Genomic DNA, 18,482 nt, shown 5'->3' on the forward strand with positions numbered 1-18,482 from the left:
GTACATGGAAAATTTTCGTCAAACTGTTTTTGTCTCCTTACATGTATGACCAGTTACACATCAGTATATATCGTGTATATATGTTACCTCAATCAATTGCATGCAGCATGTCCAGACCTGGTTTTGGTCTTGTTGATATTTTACTAATATAAAAGTGTGTGAACTTATAAATTTAAAAGTAGTAGCAATAGTACAGAAATTATATTTTAACTTTTAAGGTTTTTGTTTTGTATTGTTCTGTACGATTTTTGTTTGTTTTCAGGAACAGGATAAAGTATTATCAAATGAATCAACAATATGAAAATTGCCTGCAAATTCACTGGGTTGAGCAATGTGACAGACAGTTTAATTAAATCTTCTGCACTTTTCTCATTCCATTGGTATGCATTTTACAACAAGATGGTAGATGAACTGAAGTTATAAAGCTATGTGCCAGTAATGATCTTTATGAAGAAGAAATTTGTAACCCAAAGAGTAACTTGAAAACACATAAAATAGTGTTCCAGTATTCAGTAACATATGTATACATTTGTATATGTTTTTATGCCCCCACCATAGTGGAGGGGGCATTAAGTTTTACCCTTGTCTGTACGTCCATCAGTATGTCTAAAAGTTGGTTTCCCTTCTCTAACTTTAGTTTGCCTCAACCAAATGTTATGAAACTTATACACAATGCATATTACCACAAAACACAGATCAGGTTTGAATTTTGGTGGTCTCACTTTAACCGTTCAAGAGTTATGTCCCTTTACAAATAGAAAAATTGCTTAATTTTTCGTTTCCTTCTCTTACTTTAGTTTGCCTCAACCAAATGCTATGAAACTTATATACAATGCTTATTACCACAAAATACAGATCAAGTGTGAATTTTGGTGTTGTCACTTTTACCATTCTAGAGTTATGCCCCTTTAAGAATAGAAAATTGCTAAATTTTTTCGTTTCCATTCTCTAACTTTAGTTTATAGCTATCACAAAACTCAGATCAAGTACAAATTTGGGTATCGTCACTTTTACCGTTCTTCAATTATGTCCCTTTATAATTTTTATATGATATGCAAGCGGGGGTATCGTCTGTGTCCAATTGACACATTCCCCATTTATTTATATATTGTGTTTGTTTTACTACTGTGGTTGTCTTATATTTGTCGAGGCAATGTGAGTTGACATAGCAATCCATCATTCTGTTAACAGCATTATCAACAATTTATGCTCAGTCTGTTGTATCAAACCTCTCTGAAACATCAGTGTTATAAAGAGATAGCATTTTGAAATATAATTTTATAGCTCACGTGGCCAATGCTTTTCTCATCACTTGGCGTCCGTCGTCCTCGTCCGTTAACTTTTACAAAAATCTTCTCTGAAACTAGTGGGCCAAATTTAAACAAACTTTGCCACAATCATCATTGGGGTATCTAGTTTAAAATGTGTCCGATGACCAGGCCCGCCAACCAAGATGGCCACCATGGCTAAAAATAGAACATAGGGGTAAAATGTAGATTTTGGCTTATATCTCTGAAACCAAAGCATATAGAACAATCTGACAGGGGTAAAATTGTTCATCATGTCAAGATCTATCTGCCCTGAAAATTTTCAGACAAATCAGTCAGCTTGTTGTTGGATAGCTCCCCCTGGTAATTTTAAAGAAATTTTGCAGTTTTTGGTTATTATCTTGAATATTATTATAGATAGAGATAAACTGTAAACAGCAATAATGTTCAGCAAAGTAAGATCTACAAATAAGTCAAACATGACCAAAATGGTCAATTGACCCCCTTAAGGAGTTATTGCCCTTTAAAGTCAATTTTTAACAATTTTTTCTAAATTTTTGTAATCTTTTAACTTTATAGACAAATTCATTTTTTTTAAATGATAAATGGGTTGAAAGCAGTTAAAATCAAACGAAAGATTAGATTTTGATCCACACAGATTCTTTTTAAAAAAGTATAATTGTTGCATTGTTTCATACATCAATCGTAAACAAAAATATCATGTGAGCGACACAGGCTACTTGGAGCCTCTAGTTTTTATACGACCACAAAATTTTTTTTTGGGTTCATATAATGCTATGATGTCGTCTTCATCGTCTGCGTCATCGTCCGAAGACACATTTGGTTTCCGGACAATAACTTTAGTTTAAGTTAATGGATCTATGAAATTTTTTAAGAAGGTTCAATACCACAAAAGGAAGATTGGGATTGATTTTGGGGATGATGATCCCAATTAGGAATTAGGGGCCCAAAAAGGGCAAAAAAAAAGCATTTTTCTAGTTGCAGGATTTTAACTAGTGCATAAGTATTTTGATTGCTTTGAAATTGTACCACAATGTTTAATACCACAAGTAGAAGGTTTGGATTCATTTTGGGGGTTATGGTGCCAACAGTTTAGGAATTAAGGGCCAAAAACAAGCATTTTTGTATAGTTTCCGGACAATAACTTGTGTGTAAGTGTATGGATCTCTCTGACATTGTACCACAAGGTTCCATATCACAAAGGGAAGGCTGGGATTGAGTTTGGGGGTAATTGCCCCAAAAATGCAAGAATTAGGGCCAAAAAAAGGGCCAAATAACAAGCATTTTTCTAGTTTCCAGACAATAACTTGTGCTTAAGTGTATGGATCTCTCTAAAATTGTACTACAAGGTTCCATACTACAAAGGAAAGGCTGGGATTGAGTTTGGGTGATAATTGCTCCAAGGGGGGATTCAAAAAGATTGCAGGGGGGATTTTTTTCCAATTTTTAAGGGGTTCATATTTTTTTTTTTTTTTTTTTCAAATTTCAAATTTTTGAAAAGGTTCAAGAAGAAATCTTCAATTGCACAGTATTGCGCAATAGATTTGTAAGATCTTTGACCACATTTATTTTGTGTCAGAAACCTATAGGATTTTAGGTACCAGTCTTGCATTCCAATTCCAGTTCTGGGTGCATATCAATACATGGAGTGAAATAAAATATTTCATTTAATTAGATTACTTTGCTAGATAAATGTTTTCTGGTTGATTAAAAGTTTATGAATCAAAACATCTATCTGGATGTAAACCAACTGTTGCATCTTAGTGGAATATCAAACCATGAGAGTGGAAGGATATCAAAGTAGTTTTGACTTCAAGGTTTCATAGATTTTTATCCCCTGCATAATGCATTGCAGGGGACATGGAAATACTGGGTGTCCATCCTTGTGTCTGTCAGTCTGTTTGTCTGGTCTTGTTAGCACTATCACAAGTACAATTCTTGCCAGATTTTTATAAAACTTATACTATAGTTTAATATCAGCAGTATCTTGGATCAAGTTCAATAATGGTAAACAATCGACTTTTTTTAAAAAGAGTTATGTTCCTTGGAAATATTATATTTATGGAAAATGACCTCGCTAGCACTCTCACAGGTTCAAATCTTGCCAATTATTTTTATAAAACTAAATACTATTAGCTAATATCAGCAATATCTTGGACAAGTTCTATAATGATGGATGATCAACTTTTTATACGACCGTATAATTTTTTTTCTGTCCTATAATGGTATGATGTTGTCGTCATCGTAGGCATTGTCCGAAGACACATTTGTTTTCAGGACAATAACTTTAGTTTAAGCGAATGGATCTCTATGAAATTTTACCGGAAGGTTCAATACCACAAAGGGAAGGTTGGGATTGGTTTTGGGAGTTATGATACCAAAAGTTAGAAAATAGGGGCCAAAAACAAGCATTTTTGTTGTTTCGCAGGACAATAACTTTCTTGTAAGTGTATGGATCTCTCTGATATTGTATTACAAGGTTCCATATCACAAGGGGGAGGCTGGGATTGAGTTATGGGGTAATTGCCCCAAATGTTCAGGAATTAGGGGCCAAAAGGGGTAAAAAACCAAGCATTTTTCTAGTTTCCAGTTTCCAGACAATAACTTGTGTTTAAGTGTATGGATCTCTCTGAAATTGTTCTGCAAGGTACCATACCACAAAAGGTAGGCTGGGATTGAGTTTGGGGGTAATTACTAAAACGGGGTTAAAAACTATTTTTTTTTGGGGGGGGGGGGGAGGCGGTTTCACAATTATCTATTTTTTTTCTTAAAAATTTTCACAATTTTTACATTGATTATTTCTGATTTTTATATTGAAGCAAAAAATACTGATATGGCAGAAGATACACACCAAACATGATGTGTAAACTATTGTATGAAGTATTGCGCTATAGCACAGTATTGCGCAATTGCAAGAAATCCTCAATTGCACAGTATTGTGCAAAAGCAAGAAATCTTCAACTGCACAGTATTGCTGAATAGCAAGAAATCTTCAATTGCTCAGTATTAGGCAATAGCAAGAAATCTTCAATTGCACAGTATTGAACAATAGCACAATACATATTACAAAATAGCAAGAAATCTTCAATTAGACAGTATTGCGCAATAGCAAGAAATCTTCAATTGCACAGTATTGCGCAATAGCAAGAAATCTCCAAAGGTACAGAATTGCGCAATAGCAAGAAATCTTCAATTGCACAATATTATGCAATAGCAAGAAATATCCAATTGCACAGTATTGCGCAATAGCACAGTATTGGGCAGTAGCCCAATATTGGACAATATCACAGTATTTTGCAATAGCACAGTATTGCACAATATCACAGTATTGCGCAATAGCAAGAAATCTTCAATTGAAAATTAATGCAAATATTTTAACCCATTTCAAATTTTTAAGATCTTTCACCACATTTATTTTGTGTCAGAAACCTATATTATGTCGAAAATTTGATCACAATCCAAATTCAGACAGTTATAATCAAGCTTCAATATAGTGTGCAAACTTGCACCAACTGTTCAGGGTTTGACCTCATTGGCCGTATGAGGCTGCGCTCGGCGAAACACTTTATTTTAAGAGTTATGCCCCTTGGAAGTATGTCCCAAAATTGGTTTCCGTTCTCCAACTTTAGTTTGCCTGTACCAAAGGTTATGAAACTTATACTCAATGCTTATTATCACAAACACAGATCCTAGAGTTATGCCCCTTTACAAATGGAAAAATTACAAATTTTTCATTTCCGTTCTGTGACTCTAGTTTGGATCAACTTAATGTAATGAAACGTATACACAATGCTTATCACCACAAACCACAGACCAAGTTTGAATTTTGGTGGTGTATTTTTTTTTTTTTTACCGTTCTAGAGTTATGCCCGTTTACAAATAGTAAAATTGCTGAAATATTTGTTTCTGTCTCTTTGCCTCAACCAAATGTTATGAAACTCATGCAGAATGCTTATTACCACAAAACACAGATCAAGTTCGAATTTTGGTGGCGTCACTTTTACTGTTCCAGCGTTATGCCCTTTACAAATGAAAAACAAAATTGCCTCAATTAAATGTTATGAAACGTATACACACTGCTTATTACCACAAAACTCAGATGAAGTTCAAATTTGCGTAACCTCACTTATAGTTATTGAGTTATGTCCCATTTTAACGTTATATGCCAGCGGGAGAATCATCTGTGTCTCATGGCCACATTCCCCACTTATTTTCAAAAGTAATGCCCCGGCTTGGAAATATTGAATTTTATGGAAAATGGAGGCGCTCTCACAAGTACAATTTTTGCCAGATTTTTATAAAACTCATTCTATAGTATATGATATTCATATGATGAAGACATAATCTTTCAATCAGTTTAATTGAGGTCTGGAGCTGGCATGTCAGTAACTGCTAGTAGTCTGTTGTTATTTATGTATATTGTAATTTTGTTTATTTTCTTTTGTTTCTTATTCTGACATCGGACTCGGACTTCTCTTAAACAGAGTTTTACTGTGCGTACTTTTGTACGTTTGTTTTTCTACATTGGCTAGAGGTATAATAATTATAGGGGGGGGGGGGGGGTTGAGATCTCAAAAACATGTTTAACCCCGCCGCATTTTTGCGCCTGTCCCAAGTCAGGAGCCTCTGGCCTTTATTAGTCTTGTATCATTTTTAATTTTAGTTTCTTGTGTATAATTTGGAGTTTAGTATGACGTCCATTATCACTGAACTAGTATACATATTTGTTTAGGGGCCAGCTGAAGGACGCCTCCGGGTGCATTGAAGACCCATTGGTGGCCTTCGGCTGTTGTCTGCTCTATTGGTCGGGTTGTTGTCTCTTTGACACATTCCCCGTTTCCATTCTCAATTTTATAGGTTAATATCAACAATATCTCGGACAAATTATATACTAGTGGGCCATCGACTTTTTTAAGAGTAATGCCTCTTGGAAATATAAAATACGTGCAACGTGGTGGACATTGGAACTTTTATTCTTTTATTCTTTATTTCTTTATTCTTTGTGGCATCACACTTTTTTTACATAATCAGTATGTAATCTTCCTAGATTTTTATAAAACTTAGACAGAAGCTAATCCTTATCATGTTTAAGATCAAAAAATAAAATTTAAAGAGTATTTAATATTCATTTTGCATTTTACTGACAAGTGGACTTGCTTTTAAACAACCAACATAACACTTTTACACTGAAAGCAGCAATCACAGATGCATGTTTTTTTTTTATGCATTTGAAATTTACATACATTCTGAGGCTATTGTTTCTTTTTAAGACCATATCTACTTTGTGAATCTTTCATGCAGTGTTTTGAAACATGGATGATCTTAAAGGAAAGGCATCTGAAGATTTGAGCAAAACCTAAAGGAGATCAAGAAAAACAAACCAGACAAAAAGATCAGCATTAAAAGATCAAGAAATAAGTCATGAATTATCTTCTTGTCTACAATGTTAGAGAGGGTCCATTGTTGATTATTCGCATATACATAGGTGAGCAGCAAACAGATGCGGATTTATGGGGGAAAGGGGGGGGGGGCAGCGCCCCCCCCCCCTTTTTTGTGGGAAAAATTTGGTTGATTATATAGGGAATCACTGAAGCATGACTGGAGCGGGCCCTCTCTTAGGCAGTCAGTGGGCTCCCTCTTATGAAAATTTCTGGATCCGCCACTGGCAAATATTCTTTTCTTTAGAGCCTCTAGTATATAATTCAATAGACGATGTACATTTTTTCGTTATTAGTATAGAAATATAAGGAGATGTTATATGATTGTCGAGCCTGCGACTTTTGTCGCAGAAAGCTCGACATAGGGATAGTGATCCGGCGGCGGTGGCGGCGGCGGCGTTAGCTCACTTCTTAAAAGCTTTATATTTTAGAAGGTGGAAAATCTGGATGCTTCATACGTTGTATATGGATGCCTCATGTTACGAAGTTTCCGTCAGTCACATGTCTAATGTCCTTGACCTCATTTTCATGGTTCAGTGACTACTTGAAAAAAAGTTAAGATTTTTTGTAATGTTAAATTTTTTGTTTGTGCGTACCTTGCAAGGTCCTCATGCCCGTCAGACAGTTTTCACTTGACCTCGACCTCATTTCATGGATCAGTGAAGAAGGTTAAGTTTTGGTGGTCAAGTCCATATCTCAGATACTATAAGCAATAGGTCTAGTATATTCGGTGTATGGAAGGACTGTAAGGTGTACATGTCCAACTGGCAGGTGTCATCTGACCTTGACCTCATTTTCATGGTTAAGTGGTTATAGTTAAGTTTTTGTGTTTTGGTCCGTTTTTATTATACTGTATGCAATAGGTCTACTATATTTGGTGTATGGAATGATTGTAAGGTGTACATGTCTAGCTGGCAGGTGTCATCTGACCTTGACCTCATTTTCATGGTTCAGTGGTCAAAGTTAAGTTTTTGAGTTTTGGTCTTTTTTTCTAATACTATATGCAATAGTTCAACTATATTTGGTGTATGGAAATATTTAATGATCTATATGTCTGTCACGCAGGTTTTATTTGACCTTGACCTCATTTTCAAGGTTCATTGCTCAGTGTTAAGTTTTTGTGTTTTGGTCTGTTTTTCTTAAACTATAAGCAATAGGTCAACTATATTTGTTGTATGGAAGAATTGTTAGCTGTACATGCCTGCCTAGCATGGTTCATCTGACCTTGACCTCATTTTCATGGTAGTTTACTTGGTTAATGTTAAGTTTATGTGACAGTTGTAATAAAGCTTTATATTTAGGACTATCAACATAATATCAATGATTAGTAAAGAAGGCGAGACATTTCAGCGTGTGCACTCTTGTTGCCAATGAGACAACTATTGACCAGAATTCAAACGACGAAGATAAAAGCAAACATAGGTACCGTACGTCACTCAACAATGAGAAAAACACATTACGGGGGTCGCCCTGATATACAGACACCCACTAGTCCGACGTCCCATTGGTCCGACAGCCCAATAGTCCCACAAATGAAGGTCCATTACTGCCGTAATAGAAACTTTATTTCATAGAATCGTTCAAGTTGTTTGCGTGGTATTTAAACTACCCTTTTTTATTAGTATGTCAAATAAACAGAAACAGAAAAAACTACACCACCACTCAAGTATCTAAGAAATACGATGACCATATGCACATAAAGCAATCCAGAACCTTGCAAGTTTTGGTTAATTCGTACACGGTGTGTTCTATGGGAAAATATACTAGGCAGCCTATAAAAAGAAAATGTATAGAACAGTCCCCAGTAGTGCAGTCTCTCATCGTTAACGTAGTTTAGTATCAGAAACTGTCACTAAAAGTTGTCGAGTTGAAAATATGATTGAAAATTAGTGAATTTAAAAGTTTGTTCGAAGCTTCGTTAGTGAGATTAATCAATCAATGATAATTGGTTCTATATATGCAGACTTTATTGGTGTTGAAACTTCGGTTAAACGGAAGAAATTTGCCGTAAGCATGAACTTGTATTAAAATTACATAAAACATTTGCCACTGGACATTAAGAAAATTAACCAATCTGGATTGTGTACGAATAGCCATTGGAATGAAATTTTAATACCAGCGATAACATTTGTTAAATTTGCATATAAATATAACACCAAACTATTTTCTGAACATTGTTATTGCCATTCTTGTTTTATTTCTCTGTTTTATGAAACTATATTTACTGTAGGTGTCTTTTCTTCTCGTTTTACAAATAATCCATCACCGATCGAAATTTTAACCGATTGCACAGCACAAGCAAACACGCTGCTGGCATCCCACAACAGTTCTTTGACATTGACACAGTAATGCAATGAGAGTTATAACGCAAGAGGGCCTCGGAAATAATAAACGTTAACAAAAAGAAGACTTTATACATGGTGGATTTCAAATGTACGGTTTTGAGTGTTCCTGGTGGAGGTAAATCCATAAAGCATTTGCATTTATAAAGTATGGTAATACTCTCTCTCTCTCTCGAGTTAACAAAAAGAAGACTTTACATGGTTGATTTCAAATGTACGGTTTTGAGTGTTCCGGGTGGATTTAAATCCATAAAGCATTTGCATTTATAAAGTGTTGTAATACTCTCTATCTCTCTTTCTCTCTCTCTCTCTCTCTCTCTCTCTCTCTCTCTCTCTCTCTCTCTCCATTAACTCAAATTTAAATACAAACGAGGGTGTAGATGGGTGTTTACATAATAGAGAATAATGGACAAAAAATGTAAAGAATAGAGAGAATGGATAAAGGAAAAAAGAATAGAGAATAATGAGGTGCGAAAATATAAAGAATATATAATTACGGACAATAGTATGAGAATAGAGAAAAATGTCATAAAAATAAAGAATACAGAAACGAAGGACCCACCTTGTTTAACCCCGCCACATCTTGTAAGTGCCTGTTTGTAGTCCACAGCCTTTTATTTTATGTTTAAGTTGACTTTTCATGGTTTCTGTCTATTATATCTGTTTTTCGTTTATTTTGTTGCCATAAACCAGGCTGTTGTTTTTTTGGTTTTTTTTTTTTTGTGTGTTTTTATTTTTCATTTGAATTGGTTCACAATTTTCGTTTCGCCGGGGGACCTTTTGTATATATCGTTAGAGGCAGTTTAGTTAAATGCAGTTGCTTAAACCAACGTAATTTGAACTCTGCCTATAGTAACTAATGTCTCATTGACAAACATGCCATATCTTCATATTTTATATCAAAAACCAAAGAATGACCAAAAACCAAAAGATCTAGCTTCAACATTTAATTTCTAAGTATAACTATTCAGCACATATTGAAGAAGACGCTTCAAAGACCTTATGTCGCTCACCTGGAATTTTAACACAAAATTATATGATATTTCGAATGATTTTTAACGAAAAGGCAAAACTTGGTAAAATCAGAGCACAAATAAAATAACTACTATAAGAAGTTAATCGATGACTTTGGTTACGTATGACTTGTTTGCAAATCATATTTTGCCGATCCTTTTTTTTTTTTTGTTATTTACTTTCATTTTGTATACTATAGTTTTGACGGTAATTATAAGGAATCGACTGAAGGTTTTCGACATGCTGACTTATTTGTAGATCTTGTCCTGCTGATCAGTTTTGCTTCTTGTAAATTCTCTCTATCATCTATTGCTAACATTTCGTTGGTAAAGTCTTGGGAATCGATAATGAAGAAATTTGCTATTCGTTATCAATTTCTAAATATAAAAAGTAGCTTTAAATTTTGAGTTATTGGTGATTTTGACACTAATACTGTCGGCATAATGAAAACTAATGTCTGACATTTATTAATTACAGCATAAGGGATTTATTGTTTAAAAACAAATCGCTTTTCGTTGAACATCCAGCAGGAAATATTTCAGGAATATTTAGGGAGGATACAAATCTAACAATGGATATGTTCTTCAAGGTAATTGTCAACCAGAAGAAGCTGGCAGGAACTGGCGAAGTCTTTTGTTGACCATTTTCTACAACCTTGTCAATAATTTGAAGGCAAAAAATGAGAAATGAAAGCTATTGAGAAGAAGTCCAGTGTTTTGGGATGAAAAGTGAAGCCTTAAAGATGTTAAGTGCAGCACTTGAAATTTAAAGTCCAGCGCTAAATTTGTTAAGTCAAACACTGATCTGAAATATTCCACTTTACACCGCCTCTTGTTTAGAAATGATGCGAATACATTTAACCTACACTTCCAATTAAAGACCTGTTATTGACATCGACTTTTACCGAAGGACAACACAGTGAAGCGTATCCGTATAAATCTCCTAATGTAAAGGGTAGAGCTTCAGATGCAAAGCCCAGCTCTGACTGTATACAATCCCACGCTTGCGTTACTTATGAAGTCTTGCGCAAGAAAAAAATAGTACAATGTTGGAGATAAAAAATCTAGGACTTGAGATGGACAATTCGGCACTTTAGATGTAAAGTCTAGCATTGTAATTAAAAGTGTGCATAAAACAATACGACTCCTTACTTAATTTTCCTTATAGTATAGAATAGATGCAAATAAATCAAACCGATGCTTCTTAATATCTGCAATTCAACCCAACTGTATTGAAGAACTACACAGTCAAGCAGACCAAAGGGATTGCATGATTGATTGAAATTTGTTTTCTAAACGTCCAGTGGCAAATATTAAATACATTTGAAGGACGAAAATAAATTAATACAATACGTAGGATGAAGCTGTGAAATGATGACTGAATCTGGAAATCCAGGTATGTTGGATAGGGACAGTATTTTAGAATTGACACAGATCATCCCTTATAGAGACCGAATGCAAAGGTTGAGAGCGTGACACTCACCCTTCCCTATTCCGACCGAGCGTAGCTTCATATTCATATTGATGCATACAACATGGCGTAATGGACGCCCTATTTTAGTAAATAAACTTTAATTGGAGGAATCTATAAATTGTCACATGTCTACACCCCCGTCAGGGCTTGAGATGTGAAGGCTAACATAAAAGATGAAAAAGCACAGTGATGGAAATGAAACGTCAAGCGTTAGATAGGTCAACTACATCGCCATCGTTTGAGATGTAAATTCAAGTTCTAGAAATAAAAAAGTCTTGCGCAAGAGATGTAAAGTCAAGTGAGATTAGAATTCCGGTGTTTGACATTAAAAGTCAAATATTGGCGATGTATAATCTAGCGCTGGAGATGTCATAATTTAAGATGTAAAGTCAAGGACATGTTTATTCCAGTACTTTAGATGTTAAGTCAAGAGCTTGAAATGTGAAATATTTTACGAGACCAACAGGTCCGTACTAAATAGCCTTGTGTTGAGGCGTTCAGTAATTGAGTGAGACATAAAATTCTACGTTTGATATTGATTCCAGCAATTAATTGAGATGTAATCTTTAGCGCTTTTCGTAAAATTAAAGGCTGGTGATGTAAGGTCCAGTAATGCATATGTAAAATCTGTTCGAGACATGTTCACTCTAAATCCTCTCGTCTAAACAAGATCAATGTATACCTACTAGTATATAGATATATATTAAATTCTTACAAAGACTATCAAAGATCTCACATTGGCACTAAATTTACAGAAAGGACAAATCAGTAGAGCAAATGTTTTTCCTCAATCATGCGTCAAGTCCATGAACAGATGACTTCAACATTAAAAAGCATAAATGTAAAAAGACAGCTGAAAGATACCAAACAAAACGAAACGAAACGAAACAGAAAACGGCATCAAAAATGTATTGTGAGAAATGAAACAGAAACACAATGAACGAAACGAAACGATACTGAGTTGTGCTAAAATGAGAAACGAAATAGAAACAATGAACGAAACGAAACGAAAAATGGACGAAATGAAATGAAATGAAATGAAATGAAATGAAATGAAATAAAAATCATTTTATATTATTCAAAAACGATCGAATATATGTAAACATGTATGCAGAAAAAACAAAAGAAAAACAATTATGACAGAGAGCTACGATGGACAACAACTGATGAAATCTCCTGATTAGGGACAAGCACATAAAAAATGCGACAGGGTTAAACAGATTTGCATAATTGTCCGATTCGTAAATGTTTATGATCTGCTAACCTTCCGTAGCACATAGGATCAAGCAGGATTTTTTTTGAGGGGAAAGGGTGTGGGGTAGGATTCGTGTTGCTCAGTCTTAAGTTTACTATGTAGTGGTTTGTGAATTTGTTTTTTTTTTTTTTTTTTTTTCGTTTATTGCCATGGTACTGTGAGTTTCTCTTCGACTTATGAGTTTTAAAGTGTCATCAGCCTTTTTTTTTTACCATTTTGTGGTATACTCGAAAACCAAATAGCAATTTTGGCATTTTATAGTCTAACATTTAGTTCTAACCTGTCCCGTTTACTAAGTGCCTGTGTGGTGCTTGCTATTCCAGTGCACGGTTGTTGGTTGTTATCTCACATCTTTTAATGCAAATTGTCTTTGGTGTCAGTAGTACTCGCTTAGAAATCCCAGTAAAAAATCTCTAAACTGTAACTTACTGGTAATATAAAAATGAGAAGATGTAGTATGATTGTCAATGAGACAACTCTCCATCAGAGACCAGAATGAGGTAGAAGGTTAGCGGCTATCGGCCACTGTACGGTCGCCAATAATGAGCAAAACCTTACCGTATAAAAGACATCGAAATGACAAATATGTAAAACAATTCAAACGAGAAAACAAACGGCCTGATTTAAGTACAAAACAATAAACGAAAAACAAATATAATATATGCAACAAACGTTGTTTTTTGTTTGTTTTGTTCTTTGTTTTTTTTTTTTTTTGTGTGTTATAAGATGTGCTCATTGCATACCATGTACTGTATACAGCTCATGAACATGAATTATTACGACGTTTATGCATGTTTACTAGTGAAAGATGTATAAAAATTGGCATCACTTTGCATTGACATTTCTAGTATACATGTTTTTCTCTAATATTGAATAAACGTATAATAAAATAAATCATGACAGACGGAGATGAAAATCTTACAAATAATTTTATATGCCTTATGTTCTAAAACTAAGTTTAACGTTATTCGGATAGATGATATTATTATTTCTGTTTTTATTCTCCAACCTTGGTGTTTGTCACGTGAAAAGGTTCTCCAAACTCTTGGAATTTCGCGATCTTCCCAACTAAAAAAAGAGCGTTAAACGTCATGTGTAAAATTTATGTAAAATTTCAAGTCACGAAGTGTAGGCGTCTTGATTAAACTTTACATTTAAGTCAGATGCGGATCCAGGATTTTGAAGGGGCAAACTAGGCAACATTTGGAGTGGGACAAATAAAAAGTCTATGCATTCACAATATATGCAGCTCCATAAGAGGGGGGGGGGGGGGGGGCGGTTCACCTCCCCCTAAATCCACCTCTTTATGTTTTTCGTCACAAAATGACTTGACCATACACCATAGGCACATGATAGGAGCTCGACCATTAGATTTTAAGAGTGTGATTATTTGCATGCCCGGCAGCATTTATTTCTCTTTGTAAAAATAAATTTCTATTTGTATCCGTCAATAATATCATAATTATTATTATTTGATATTTTTCACATTTTCTTAGTGACACATTCTTTTTTTGGGATCATGCCCAGGCCATTTTATATCAAACTATTAAAAATTCGTGTAGCTAGGCAAAAAAAAACCAAAAAAAAAACCAAAAAACACCAAAAATAACAGAGAAAAATAATAATTGAGCGACACGAACCCCACCAAAAACTCATGAAGAGGATTTCTGATATTCCTGTAGGATCAGTAGTTCCCAATCCACTAGTGACACCAATTATGTAACCCTTGCGTGAAATAACCATTGATGAGTCATTATTCTGTATAATAAGGCGTCGTAAGAAAGAAGATTGGATATTTTTGTCTTGTCTAACTAAAACCAAGGCATAACCAAATGCTTTAACCGTCGGTACAAACCCGAAATTGTTAGGACAAATTTATTGGATCCATGTAACTTGACGGATCGCGAAATATCCAGTCGATATTGTTTTGTACATATGCCTCCACGGAATAAACTGTAATATGTTATTGTGTTCACTTAGTAGAATAGGGTGCTATGTGGTACTCTTCCTCCAAAAAGTAGAACATAAGCAATAGGAATCCATTTACAACAAATCTAGGGATGAACTAGGTGCCTTCAGTAGGATAAGCAATTCCTGCTTAGTGTAATCCGTATTACATAGAATAATATTTTTTTTTATTCCGGAAATGAATAATTTCACCGAATATCTTCCTTCAAATGTATTTAATATCTATTCTTACGGTGTGCTTTTGATGCAAAAGAAAGAAATGATTATGTTTTGCGTTTATAAGAACCCAAAATGTAATAATATTAATAGATAAGCATGCAGAGAAAGAAACAGCACTGGTGATGGAAAAGTTTTTCTAATTGTTCGATCCTGCACCAAAAGGAACTTAGATAATACGGTTGGTAGTAAAGTGTGTCCCTCGAACTTTTCCTTAGGTAAGTTAGTCTATGTTCATAATTTTGATAGGACGTTAATTTTCTGTGGAACCTTTCCTTTGATAATGAGTCCATGGTTAGATGAATATGTCTGCAAATTATTTTCCTTGTTTTCCTTGTGAAATTCTTCATATATCAACGTGCTTCGTTTTCTTGTAAAACACGGAACTAGTCAACCAAGGAGCAAATTCGAATTCAGTTCATGGTTATTATTGTTTGTGAAAAGTAGCAAAAGTCCAATATTATTAATTACTTGAAATATATGAAAAATTTAATAAACAAAACCCCGTAACTCGTAAACGTTTAATCTAAGATTTATAAAAATCGAAAGGGAACTTACATTAATGAATATAAACAATTCGCAAAGGTTGCATGTTAATTTGTTAAAGCGTTTTTGAGTTATTGTCCGACATGTTGACGACGGACGGACAAACAGACAATACCCTCATATACATTAGACATGCACCACCAGAGTATATTAGTACAAAAGGAGTCACTTAGTAAATGATTTTTACAGTACAAAAGTAACTTAATGTAATTAGAATGTTTCTCTAAATATGCATGAATTATTTGTCACTGCATTGTGTGTTTTTTTTTTATATATAGGAATGTATAAATACCCTGCCACGTCTGGTCTGTGTTTTGATAGATGTTTTTTTTTTGTTGCTTTGTATCGATCTGTTTAGCTAATAGATATAAGAAGATGTGGTATGAGTGCCAATGAGACAACTCTCCATTCAAGTCAAAATTTATAAAAGTAAACCATTATAGGTCAAAGTACGGTCTTCAACACGGAGCCTTGATTCACACCGAACAGCAAACTATAAAGGGCTCCAAAACTTACTAGTGTAAAACCATTCAAACGGGGAAACCAAAGGTCTAATCTATATAAAAAACGAGAAACGAGAAACACTTATGAACCACATCAACAAACGACAACTACTGAACATCAGATTCCTGACTTAGGACAGGTGATTAAGCCCTTTTCAGCTGATTTGGATAGTTTGTTCATATTTTTTGCTGTAACACCCTTGTCTCAGGCTAGGGAGGCGTGGGGAGGGGTGAGCTTTCACAAACATGTTCAACCCGCCACATTCCTTATGCGCTTGCCCCAAGTCAGAAACCAGTAGTTTACTGGTTGTCGTTGGTTCATGTCTGTCATATTTTGTTTTCGTTAATTGTTATGTTATTAAATAGCCGTTAGATTTCTCAATTGAATTGTTTCACATTTCTCATGTAGGGGCCATGTATAGCCGACTATACGGTGTAGGATTTTTTTGTCATTTTTGAAGGCCGTAACGTTGCCTATAATTTCTTACATACACTGATTTTACACTTAGGCGGATAGATATCTTATTGGCAATAATATCACATCTCCGTAATTCTATATGATATATTTGCAACTGGACATTAAGCAATCAAGTAGATATAAAAATAAATGTTTATATATAAATACACTTATGCAAGAGGCTAAACGCTTAAGACTTGCATTGATTTGGTTTGACTATCTCAAGAAGCTTACAAATTTCAACTGTATATTTTTGGAAATGATCAACCTCTTTTCAGAAACAGTTTATCTAAAATTGAGAATGGAAATGGGGAATGTGTCAAAGAGACAACAACCCGATCATATTTGCATTTTTGTTGTGGGATGTATGAGTACCCTGCCATGTCCACTCCGTGTCGTTGGTAGATTGTATTCCTATTTGTATCCATCTGATGAGTTTAGCCTTTTTCAACTGATTTTTGTAGTTTGATCTTATGTTGTACAGTAACAACACTCTGGCAGGTAAGGGGAGGGTTGGGTGCCCGCTAACATGTTTTACCTCGCCACATTCTATATGTCCCTGTCCCAAGCCAGGGGCCTATAATTCAGCCGTTGTCGTTTGTTTCTGTGTATCATATTTTTTTTCGTTAATTAGTTTTACATAAATTAGGCCGTAAGTCTTCTCGGTTGAATTGTTTTACAATTGTCCATTTCGGGGCCTTTTATAGCTGATTATGCGGTATGAGATTTGCTCGTTGTTTAAGGCCGTACGATGACCTATATAAATATAGTTGTTAATTTTTAATGTCATTCGGTCTCGTATGGAGATTTGACTCATTAGCAATAATACCACATCGTTTTATTTTTTTATTGGCACTGACTGAGTTTGTGTTCTACAGCAACTATCTAACTATGTTAAGAGCCTAAACAACGCTTCTACGGTTTTGAAGGTAGAATATGCTGTAGCAAAACCCGAATCAGGGTTGAATTAAACATGTTATTATCACATCACCGACATTGTTAGTCTTTAAACAACATTTTTTTTTTCTTACGGCTTTAATTTAGCTGATTGTGTGTAGTGGGTGAACCTACTAGTTGCATAAGTAATATTGCATGACTATTGTACTATTTCGTGAAATTCCCCCTGTTAACCTTACTGAAATGTTCCTCTGGGGAACACATAGCGTTATATTCGTCTATGGACACATCTATCATTTATTGAAATGGTATCCTGTGAACACATGACAAAAGTTACCATTGAGTGAAGTGTTCCTCAGGAGAACATTGTAATGAAGACTACATATACAGTATAAGAATTATGACTTACCCGAGAGTTATAGACTAGTCAATGATTTCTCTTTTGTAATATTCTCCCCCAAAATTGGCAAGTCTTAAGTTATTAAATATTTACTGCTAAGAGGGATATCATATTGATCATTTAGTCATTTAATGTGTTCCCCAGAGGAACATTTCACTAAATAGTTAATTTTATTAAGTGTTTTCCTGGGAAATATTTTTGTGTTTCCAAGAGGAAAATTTCACTGAATGGTAACTTTTGATGCGACCCCTTTAGATACACTTAGCTGCGTTTTTATGGTAACATTTCTTTATGGCAACTTTTATCGTGTATTCCCAGAGGAACGTAACAATGGAAATTTGAAACCAGTGCGGCGAATTTTTAATTTTTAATCCAATGCCGAAGAGACAAAGTCGAGCACTGTATCAAGCAATTTAAAAACTGTCAACCTTCAGTTCCCAAAATAGGCTTTGAACAATAGACGCATATACTTATTAAATGGGTTAGCTTTTTTCTATTCAAATATTATTCGTACGATGTACTTAACATCAGCAACCAATGAGTTTACGTCTCCAGTGTCAGAGTTTACATTTTCATGTGATATTCGCACTCATATAATCATTACATGAGTAAACTTGTTATTCTAATGCTATGGGAAAAGTACCACTTAACCTGTGTACGTACTATTAACCATGTTTAAACGAC

Source organism: Mytilus californianus, unplaced genomic scaffold (genome assembly GCF_021869535.1).
Source record: "Mytilus californianus isolate M0D057914Y unplaced genomic scaffold, xbMytCali1.0.p SCAF_12, whole genome shotgun sequence".
In the NCBI taxonomy this organism is placed as follows: Eukaryota; Metazoa; Mollusca; class Bivalvia; order Mytilida; family Mytilidae; genus Mytilus; species Mytilus californianus.